Here is an 11,514-nt window from a genome sequence, read left to right on the forward strand (position 1 = left end):
AAGGGTAAACTGTAATTCCATTTAAGCTCCATGATCAGAATGACAAATAGGTAAATAAAATATTAAATGAGTCAGAATGCTCTCCTCCTTTGCATGAGCTACTCTGCAGGACGTTTTTCTGATTAAAGGCCTTAAGCAATTTATTTTAACAAAAGTGATCAGTAAGCTTTCCAGCAATCAAAGTTGCAAGTTAAGTAAAAGATCCCTTGGAAATTCTTGGCTTGGTCTCTTATTTATCACTCAGAACTTTCTTGATACAAAAAACCATTTGATATTTTCAGTGTTTCCTCCCACACTACTCCACCCTCTGCATTTTTCAAAGAAATTTAATAGAACTGCTGTGGCTTTTTGGTTTCAGAGGCAATTGAAATAATATGTAAGATAGATACACAATTAGGGGATAAATGTGTAAGAAGTCAAGTCCTACTTCTGTCTATTATGACTGAAACTTGTGCAAAACAAACATCTCATATCACAGCATGTTAATTAAACATCTAAAAGATCTTGCCTTGGATTTTTTTTATAGAACTAGAGAAGTTTTTAGTCTTTTTTTTCTAAGAAACTGAATAGTCACCAAAACCTGATTGAACCCTAAGTTATTTCAAATGTCAGTGCCTCCATTAAGGCTAGGGAACTCTCTGGCTTTATTTTGATTAAAAATTTGAAGAGCAGATGAGCAGTAGCATTAAAAAAAAAGAGACACAAGAAAGAATGTAGGCAAAATTTTTAAAGCTATAAAAATAACAGTTAATAGTTACTGAACACTATGGACAGGTTTATAGAGATTATCCTATTTATTCCAAAAAAGAACCCTGTAAGACAGGATGCCATTATTATCCCCACTATCCAAATAAGAAAACCAAGATTTAGAGAGGCTAAGCAACATGCCCAATGTGTCACACAGTCAGGTCCACATGATTCTAGGGCAGGAGTTGGTAAACCCTTCTGTAAAAAACCAGATGTAATATTTTCAGGTGTGCAGGTCTTACAGTCTCTGGGTCTTCATTGCAACTACCAACTTTGTTGTCATATTGTGATAGAAGCTATCAATGATAACATAAATGAATGAGCATGACTGTGTTCCAGGGGCTTAATTTACAAAAACAGGCCAGCTAGATTTGGTTAGTGGGCCTAATCACTGTGAATGTTTCTTGTTCTTAGGTGGGACTCTGTTTTAAATTGCAAAGCACATGAGCTGCTTTCAAAGTAAATGTATTTTAAATCCTACAGAGAAAATTCTAACCAAGTTGAATCCAACTAAGCTACAAAACTTATTCATTCGGCAAATACCAGCTGAGTGCTTATTGCTGGGATGTTGGCAATATGGTGGTCACAGAGACCTTAATGGAGTCTAATGTGGAAAAAAGACAAGTAAATAGAGAGTTATTATTTCCATACACTGTGATAAATGCTATTTGATGGGGCAGGGATTGGGATACCAAGAAAACACAGCAAAAGGGCAACAAACCTAGCCTGGGCAATTAGGAAGCCTCTAGCAGAACAGGCCAATGGTCCTTTGCCAACTCTCCGCTCCCACCACCCAGCTCCACTCTCCAGGAGCAAAGGTTATTTAAACAACAACAGCTGGAGCATGGCTTCAGCTAGCTGTCCAGTCTCCATGGGCTTCAAGCTCAGGCCCTTTGTAGTCTCATGAACCAGGGTCTGCCAATGTCACCTGGAGATCTGTTCAAAGAAATCACCAGTTTGTTTTGAAGGGTCTTGGTTTCTCTAGCTTCACCTTGAATCCTGACCCTCTCTAAGAGGCCATAGTGCTCAAACTCAGTTGTCATCTACTCACCCAAAGAGTGGCATTTAGAGCAAGTGGGTAAGCCTGGATTAATCTACCAGGGATTCTGAAACCTGGCTGTCTATGAACTACTTACTTGAACAGCATTCTAGAACTCTGAGCCTAGCGATTTAGAAAGTACTTGTTAAGTGGATGAGAAGCCAACTTTTAAACAAGCTCCACAAGTATGTCTGGTGTGCATGAACCATGTTTGGAAACTGCTGGCTGGAAGGATTTCTAAAGATGCATTTAACCTTTCCAGCCAACTGTTTATTGCCATGGCTACATTTACAAACATCTTACTAAGAAGGAAGGGAAAATTGAAATGGTTTTAGGGATGTTTACCATGATTTCTACCTTCCCATCACTACCATGTAAGGACAATGGTTTGATAGGCTGATGTGTGGGAGTAAACTTTGTTGCCCTAATATGTTGAAGAATGGTCAGGAGTTCCTCTTTGTTAGGTAACAGAACAAAAATGTGAATCTTGGATGGATGATGCCTGTATGCTTAATTCAGGCATGCTTTACACAGTAAAAGAGCAGTAGCTGTGTATAAATCGAGCCTAGCAAAACACAGCAGAATTCTTCATGCCTTCAGGTTCAGGATGGGTGCTGCTTGGCAGTCTTCTTAGACCCAGAGTTGGTTTAAACTAGTGTCCAGTAGGGTTACTGAGTTCCAGTTGGCAAATGTCATAAACAAAGGAAGGAAAAGGGTTAAAAAAGAAAGAAAGAAAGAAAAAAAAGCATACGAGAAAATGTGTTAGAAAGCAACGAGGAAGAAAAGGTATGTTGGAGTGGTAGAAAGTTTCCTATTTCCTGATTATGCTTTAAAAATTAGGTCAATTTTTGGGTTTGGGGTTTTTTGTTACTCCAAAGACCTAGAATTCTCAACTTCTATCACAAATCAGGGCATTTGGGTAGAAACAGAGCTACAAGATTAGCAGGAGGGTTTTCAACCTTAAAAAAAAAAGTTTTGGGGCCAGGATGGGTGGCTCATGCCTGTAATCCAACAGTTTGAGAGGGTGAGGCGGGCAGATTACTTGAGGCCAGGAGTTCGAGACCAGCCCAGCCAACATGGCAAAACCCGTCTCTACTAAAAAATACAAAAATTAGCTGGGCATGGTGGCGTGTGTCTGTAGTCCCAGCTACTCAGGAGGCTGAGGTGGGAAGATTGCCTGAGCCCAGGAGTTTGAGGCTACAGTGAGCTATGATGTTGCCACTGCACTCCAGCCTGGGTGACAGAGCCAGATCCTGTCTCAAAAACAAAACAAAACAAAAAAACGTCCTGTGTCCCAATTCTCCATTCACTGTAGTTCCTATTACCAGCATATTGGAAAAAGTTCTCATCCTGTATGTTCCTTAATTTCTTTTTTATAAAATGTGTCACCCGGCTCCTGGGCATTGCAAAGGGCCGGCTTACTTTACCTAACAAATATGACTTAAGTGTCTTCGCACTCTCCAGCCTATGGGTGTAACTCCCCATAGCTATGACCCCCAGATTGTTACTGAGGCCTTTATGAACACTGCAAAGGAAAACAGGCCTGCTTCTAACCAGTTTCGACACAGCAGGAACTTTCCCAAATAGTACATTGGCTCTAGAGCGGAGTGCACTTTTTCATCTTACTTCGGAATGTATTTTTATTCTAACATTTGAATATGGATTCTCTAAAATGCTGGGAATTCAAATGGACTTTAAATAAAATAGTGTTGCCATTCTCGGAAGATCTTGTTCCTAGGAAATTGGAAAGCAGGCCAACTTCTCATTCTTAAAGATGAGTTAAATACGCAGAGGGAGGGAGTAATGTCACAAAGAAACTGAAAGGCAGGTTTGTCATGGATTTGGATGATCAACATTTGGCTGTACTGAATGAGACAGTTCAGACCTTATTTTCCCTCAGATCATGCTCCATTTAAAATATATTATTTTTACTATTTTAAATATATTATGAAAAGTATATGTAAAGAGTGTTTTAAATATATTCCAAAAGTTATTTTTTGAAAGTACCAATTATTTTGTAGGTGGATCAGACTCACCATTAGTGTGGAAGAGAAAAAAAAATAGAGGATTATACTACCCAAGTCTGCCTGGGAATGAGGAAGACCATTCTATTTTAGCATACGAAGAAGTTAATATTTTAATTTTCCTCTTTCCCTTTCTCTGCAATTCCCTCCTGCTTCTCCATCAAGGTAAATTTTCCATGATGGGATTGGTCTGACACAATGATGGGAGGAAAGAAAGGAAGAAGAATAGGCTAGTGATTTGCTTTTCCCTAAGTCTAAGATCTTTATTGGAGGGAGGCAGATTGGTGAGAGATAGTCTCCATCACTTTCTGATGGGTCCTCCAAGGTATAGCTACTGAAGGGAAAACAATTCAAACCCTCAGAAGCAAAGGGGCTAAGTAGTTTTTGAAAAATAGACACATCTCAGTAGCTTTGGATTATCTACACATTTTGTTGGTATATTGGCCAGTTAATAAAACCTTTCAAGTAGGTTGGGTGCAGTGGCTCATGGCTGTAATTCCAGAGCTTTGGGAAGCCAAGGTTGGAGAAATGCTTGAGGCCATGAGTTTGAGACCAGCCTGGACAACATAGCAAAACCCTATCTCTACAAAAATAAAAATTTTAAAAAGCTAAGTGTGGTGGCACAAGTTGTAGTCCTAGCCACCCAGGAGGCTGAGGCATAGAGATAATTTCAGCCTAGGAGATGGAGATTATAGTGGGCTATGATAATGGCGCTACATTCCAACCTAGGCAACAGAACAAGACCCTTTCTCTAGAAAAAAAAAATTATTATTAAATTTTAATTTTAACTTTAAAAAACTCTTTCAAGAAATGTTTCTGCATACTGATAACATACCCAATTCTAATTCTACTACTTGCACAAAGCCATCAGACTGTTTGAGATTCATGAAATGAGATTCATTTAAACATGTTTTTTATGGAGAAGGAAAGAATAACCCAGAGATACTCAGTGATTTTACCAAGGTTACACAGTTAGTACCTGGCAAGTCAAAGATTAAAATCTAGAGCTAGTGCACATGCATGCATGTGTGTTTCTCACCACATCTAGGGAAGAAATGTCTTGAGAGACATTCTGAGACTCATTAAAAAATTAACCTAATGGAGGTTGAAGTTGAGGATGTCTTAATTAGTTATTAAATTTATTAAACCAGACTCTCTGCTGAGGTCCCTCAGGATACATTCACATTAAAATATTTCAAGCCATATAAAATCCCGCTTTAATTACTAAGTATGCATGCCAGCCTGGAAAGATGGGTTTTCAACCCAACTGTCAATAAATACAAGCAAATGCTTAACAGCTCCAAGCATAGGGCTTCTCCCCTGGTATAACTCCTGTTCCTCCTTTGGTTTAGAGAAATGCACAAATGTGATTTCAGTGATCATTAGGAAAAGTACTAACATCTGATGCATAGGAGAATAACCTGGTATTGATCAATTTACACTTGCAAGGAATCAAAGTAGTGACTAACAACTTGTTATTAATCTGGCTAACATTCATCTAGGTGTCAGACGACAGTGTCCTACTTTCTAGCTTCTTTGATCCTTTTGGCTAGATTCACTGTAATACTTGTCCATTAACACAGTGGTTCCCAACAAGCAGCTGTGAAGGTCCTCCAGATGGTTAATCTCCAACAGCATTAGTATTTCTGTGCAGATTAGTGGACAGCTGCTTATAGTATGAAGCAATGCTTTACTTGCTGTGTGATTCCATGCCCCTTTGTCTGTGCTAGACCCTCTGCCTGGAATGCCCTGCCTCTCTTCTCTGACTTCTCTGACAAGTTTCTACTTCCAAGAGCAGATTTAAATGTCATCTCCTCCATGAGGTTTCTTCCTGACTCCCAAAAGGTGGCACTAATTTCTCCTTCCAGTATGTTCCATCGCATTTAACACACAATTTCTGTTACAATGATTTTCAGATCATATCAAAATCACTAATTTATCTTTTTACCGTTTCAAGTAGAATGGAGCTCCATGAAGAAGTGACTGCATCTCTTCTTCTATGGCTAAAAGTGGCCTGAGTAGGCCTTTGGCCCATGTTGGTTGAATGCATACTGATGCTTCATTGTTCTGTGATTCACTAAATAAGTATATTCATAGACTCTCTTCTCTAGCCCAAATTTCTCTGTTTATCCTTGGGCCCCACCTCTACCCCCATTTCCGCTCCAGTGCCCTGAGTAACGCCTTTAGGGGTATGACTTGGGTTTTCACTATGCCTTGAGTTTTTTCCTCAAAGTCTTTCTATTCATTCTGTTGGGACTTTGATGAGCATTGCTCTTTTGGGCCAAGGGTTTCCCTAATCTGGTTCCAACTTTTTTTTTTTTTTTTAACAGCATCTTCCTGAAACAGCCTCCCTTCCTGCTAGTGCCTGCAAGTTATTTGTTCTTTTAGTTTTTTATTTCCCCAACTCCAGAGCAAAATATTTCTGTACTTGTTTTTTCCTGTGATAAAATATACGTAACATAATATTTACATTTAACCACTTATAAGTGTACAATTCAGGGGAATTAAATTCTTTACTTCTTAATGGTGAATTCCATGAGTCTGCTACACTCATGATGGCTAGCTTATATGCCCATGGGAGAGATTAACAAGAGGACACAAGTGAGATCCCTGGAAGCCTCCAACCTTTCCATATTCCTCTCTAGGTTCCTTAACAGTTCACTCACTTTTCAATTCAAGAGACTTTTCCAGTGGAAGGTTACCTGCAAAAGGCAGTGCCAGGTTGGGTGGGAGACACAGTGCTTCAGACCATCTTCCTGTCCTCCAAGAACTCCTCTTCAGCGGGAGAAGAAAGCCAGACCAAAAAACTAATTATCAAACAAAATGCAGTAAAAATAAATTAAAAATTTAAAAATCTACCAGAATGCACAAGTGCTAAGAGATGGAAGGAGGAGGAAAAATTAGGTCTAACTAGAAGAGACGGACAGATGAATAGAATTTCTGAAGGAGGAGAAGAGTGATCCTGGCAGAACACAGTAAAGAACAGTACCACATGTAGAAAGTGCGCAATAATTTATTGAATGAAATAATAATTTATTGAATGAAATGAAATGCATGGCTGTAAAAATGAATACATGGATGAAAGCCAAATTGTAGCAAAGGCCAGGAACGGTGAGTGCACAAGGGAAATTTGATGTCTGATGTGTAATAGCTGGCTGTGGTCAGGATTTATGGTGGAATGCCCGGAGCTTACCCTGGTTCTTTTCTGCAAATTACAACTCAATTCTCAAACTATTACATGGTCCACATAACTAAGAGGATAGGATGGAGTTGTCAAATGACCTCACAAATGGAATAATGGTGGTGTAAGCAGAAAAGACTGACATCCTCCGTTCTATTCTCTTGTGCCACCTCTGCCATCAATCTTGAATATCTAGGAGTCACTTCCCAATGGTGAATAATCACTTCCAGTGACACAGAGCCATTTCAACCCTTTCAAGAGCTAATTATATCTCCACAAGTGACAACTGTGATTATTAGATATAGAAATGGTCATAAGGCACTTTGGGAGGCCGAGACGGGTGGATCACGAGGTCAGGAGATCGAGACATCCTGGCTAACACGGTGAAACCCCGTCTCTACTAAAAAATACAAAAAACTAGCCGGGCGAGGTGACGGGCACCTGTAGTCCCAGCTACTCCGGAGGCTGAAGCAGGAGAATGCCGTGAACCCGGGAGGCGGAGCTTGCAGTGAGCTGAGATCTGGCCACTGCACTCCCGCCTGGGCGATAGAGTGAGACTCCGTCTCAAAAAAAAAAAAAAAAAGAAATGGTCATAATGTTGCTCTTTGAGACACAAAAAGCAGTGGAATATTTGCATCTTAAGGTATGTTGGTGTATACATGCACCTTAGTATCACACACACTCCTATAGACATATACCTGTATTCACACATATGCGTTTGTAAAATACTCACATTGGTACAGGTATATAGACATGTAAACTCCCTTTCTAAAACAAAGATTCATAATTTTCTAAGATTGCACTAAGTCTCTGTGTTTGCCAAACATGACAGCATGATAGGGAAGGAATTAAGGCCCTTGTGCTATCATAACTTGCTGGGCAAGCACAAGGCAGGGATGTGCGCTGGAGGCTTCTTTTGCTGGGAACAGCCCAGCACGTAAAGTTAACCCTGAGATCAACACCGTCAGTGAGATGAGTTATAGGACTTCATGGCAGAGCATCACAGAAACTCAGGAACATATCAAAGCATTCGTTACTCTGGTGGCAGGAAATAAGCTGAAAGAATTTAGAGAATTGCAATCACACATAATAGCGTTATCACTGGTGACTAGAATTTGAATTATGTGCACACAGACTTCTCCCCCAGTAGGTACTGCTTACAAGCACTTAAGGAAAATGGGGTTCTGGATAAAATCAATTAGAGAGCAGTTACACGAAGTTGGGCAAATGCTATAAAGTGTAAACAGTAGGACAGAGTGCAGCCAGGGTGGGTGAAATTCAATTCTGAGTAAAAAGTGCAGTTTTGACAGCATTGCTGGGGAATATTTGTTTCCCTTGGGGATGTGATAGTTTAGGACTGTCATTATGATGGACATGCAATCACTGAGACTCCTGCACGGGACATTCTTTGTTTGCACTCCTCAGCATCTACCATAGCATGCTGTAGGTGTGACGGGGCAGTGCAGAGGGGTGGTGGGGAGAGCTACAGTTCTGACCAGATCTCTCTAATTGCCAAAATGACTCAAACTATATAGGTTGAGCCCTTTTATCAAGGGCAGAGATCAAGGCAGCCCACAGCTGGAAATTCTCTCCATAGTCCTTGAAGTTGGCAGCCAATCAGAATCACCAAGGAATTTTTTTAAAAACATAGATTCCTGGGCCCTATCACCCAGAATCTGACCTTGTAAGTCTGGGCTGGAGCCCACAACCTTGTCTTTTTTCAGAAAAGTTCCATGGTGGTTCTGTAATCCAATAGTTTGGGGACCACTGGTTTACGTGATAGTGCTTTATTATTCATTCATTTATTTATTTATTTATTTATTTATTTATTTTTGAGACAAAGTCTCCCTCTGTCACCCAGGCCAGAGTGCAGTGGTGCAATTTGGCTTACTGCAACTTTGACCTCCTGGGCTCAAGTGATCCTCCCACCTCAGCCTCCCAGGCAGCTAAGACTAAAGGTGCATGTCACCAAGCCCAGCTAATGTTTGTAGTTTTTGTAGAGAGAGGGTTTTGCCATGTTGCCCAAACTGGTCTCAAACTCCTGGCCTCAAACAATCCTCTTATCTAGGCCTCTGAAAGTGCTGGGATTACAGACATGAGCCATAGCACATGGTCGAAGTGTATTTTTTCCAGTAAGTAGCAAAAATGGAAGATAAGTAAAAAAGGAGGGAATGAGATTTGAGAGTCCCATAGTATCTGTCAGGGCCTCTAACCCTCTTCTCTTCTGCCTAGAGGTCCACGGCCCTGAGGTTTTCTTCTGGATGATGAGAGGGTAAGCCTGGCAGCTTAGAGAGCTATGGACTGCTTCATACTGCAGAAGAAGGACTAAGAATGGGCTATGCCTAAGCTGATTAAGATGATTCCCCTCTCTATGTGGTTGTCTCCAGGCAAAAATGAGGACTTTAGATCTGAGTGAATCTAAATAACTCAAGTCTAGTTCAAATTAGTGTTTCTCCCTCTGTTAGTAAGGAAGGATGTCTTTCCCTCCTACTCTCTTGACAGTCTTGGCCCTAGTATTTAGAGCTTTATAGATAAATACCAAGTTATAAAGTTTAGTAAAGACATAGACCAACAGTCAGCAACCTTTTTTTAACCTTAAGGAAAAAAAATACAGAAACGCATTATTCTAAACTGCCAATGCCAACTCTGTAAGATTTTTTATTGTTATTGAGTATATTTTAATGAACTTATAAACAGGGTGGCTCTCTGTTTTTGTAGCAAGTAGCCAGCCATTAGTTTGAATGGCCACCTGGGTACCATTGCTTTCTATCTTCTAAACACTGCACAGTCATTAAGGATATTCTACACGAGATGACATTGCTGAGGGAAAACCTGGTTGCCATGCACACGTGGCTCACAGGGCTGCTGAGTGGTTTAGAGAAGTCTTGGAAGGTGCTACCCACGTTCCCAAGCACCACTCCTGTCCCTCACTTCAAATGAGGTATACAATAGATTTCAAAGACTTATTTTAAAATGCCCCCAATTGCATAATTATTTTTTAGATAATTATGCATTTGATATTTGATAACTCGAATGGTTACCAAATAGTTAAAAAAAACTAGAATCGATTATCTCATGGAAAGAATGTTCAACTCTGCATCTAGAATTTCTTTTAGTCATTCCAGGGAGAGTAATGAAAAAGCAGTAAATTATTATTGCACTGAGTTTTCAGTGGATGAATCTGGAAGCAATATTACCAGGATCTGTGTAACTCTGTATGTTAAGTCATACCATCATGCTCTTTGCTCTTGCATAATTTGGTAGAAAATGGTATGAAGTTTAGCAAACAAATAAGGTGCCTTTAAAAATAAATACTGCTAAAATGTAGCCATAAATTTAGAAAATCAGTGGATACTATAAAATTATAGCATAAAGTCCCAGTCCCATTTCCAAACATCCTTATTGGTACCCAGAAATTTTCTGGATGGTGAATAGAGCTAGTTTCTAGTGATGCAATAAAGTGTGAAAAATGGTCTTGTACTCAGTTGCTTAGTTGTTTGAAAAACAGATCTTGAACATGAAAAAAATGAATAATAAATCACAGAATTTTCACCCAATCAATTTCTTCATAGGTTATGTTGATTCTGGCAAAAAGTTGAAAGGCAGAAATGGGAAAAAAAACATCAAACCGGGGCTGGAAACATAAATCAGACAGTTTAAGCGGGCTTTCAGAGAAAAAATTCAAAGGAAGGGAGAACTAATTTACTTGACTGTTAAGTGCTTAGAGAGCTTTACTTACAGTAATTTCTTATGCTGAATATCAGAATTTTTAAACTTTTAAATAGAATTTAAATTGAAATAGCTACAATTTCCTGACAGATTACAACGTGCCAAACACTTTATATACGTTAGTTTGCATCCTTACCTCAGTCTTCATTGCAGAGATTATTATTATCATTTTACAAATGATAAAATGGGGACTTGAACAGGTTAGGTCACATAGTATAGTTGATTATATTACTGTTCACCCTATTTGCCCCGCTTTGTGTGAATCCAGGCATGGTCATAGCACTGACTTCGGCCAATGAAATGTGAGCAGAAATGATGTGTGTTACTTCTGGACAGAAGTTTTAAGAGCCAATGCCCGGTTGGCTATGCCTTCTGTCTGCTGTGAAATCAGCAGTGCTCCAGATGGAAGAAGCTTGGGTCCTGGAGTGAAGACTGTGTGGAGTAAAGTCGCATTCAGCCCATGATGGACATAAAGCATGAATGAGAAACAAAACTAGGAGGTGGTAAGCCACTGATAGTTCGAGATTGCTCATTTCTGTAACAAAATCTAGCCAATCCTGTCTGGTACACACAGTTTAAGTGGCAAAACCCAAGTTTCTTTGATTTCTAAGCCTTGAGCACAGAAGAAAGGTAGTGACATAGACTAGGCACTCCATAAACATTTGTTGAAGGAAGGAATTTTTGGTTGTTGCTCAGCATTGAACACAATACTTCAGATGTGATCTGATCCACATAAGAGTCATTAGGAGTACAAACACTCTTTTTACACTGAACATCTGTTAATGAAGGTTTAG

Source organism: Theropithecus gelada, chromosome 1 (assembly GCF_003255815.1).
Source record: "Theropithecus gelada isolate Dixy chromosome 1, Tgel_1.0, whole genome shotgun sequence".
Classification (NCBI taxonomy): domain Eukaryota; kingdom Metazoa; phylum Chordata; class Mammalia; order Primates; family Cercopithecidae; genus Theropithecus; species Theropithecus gelada.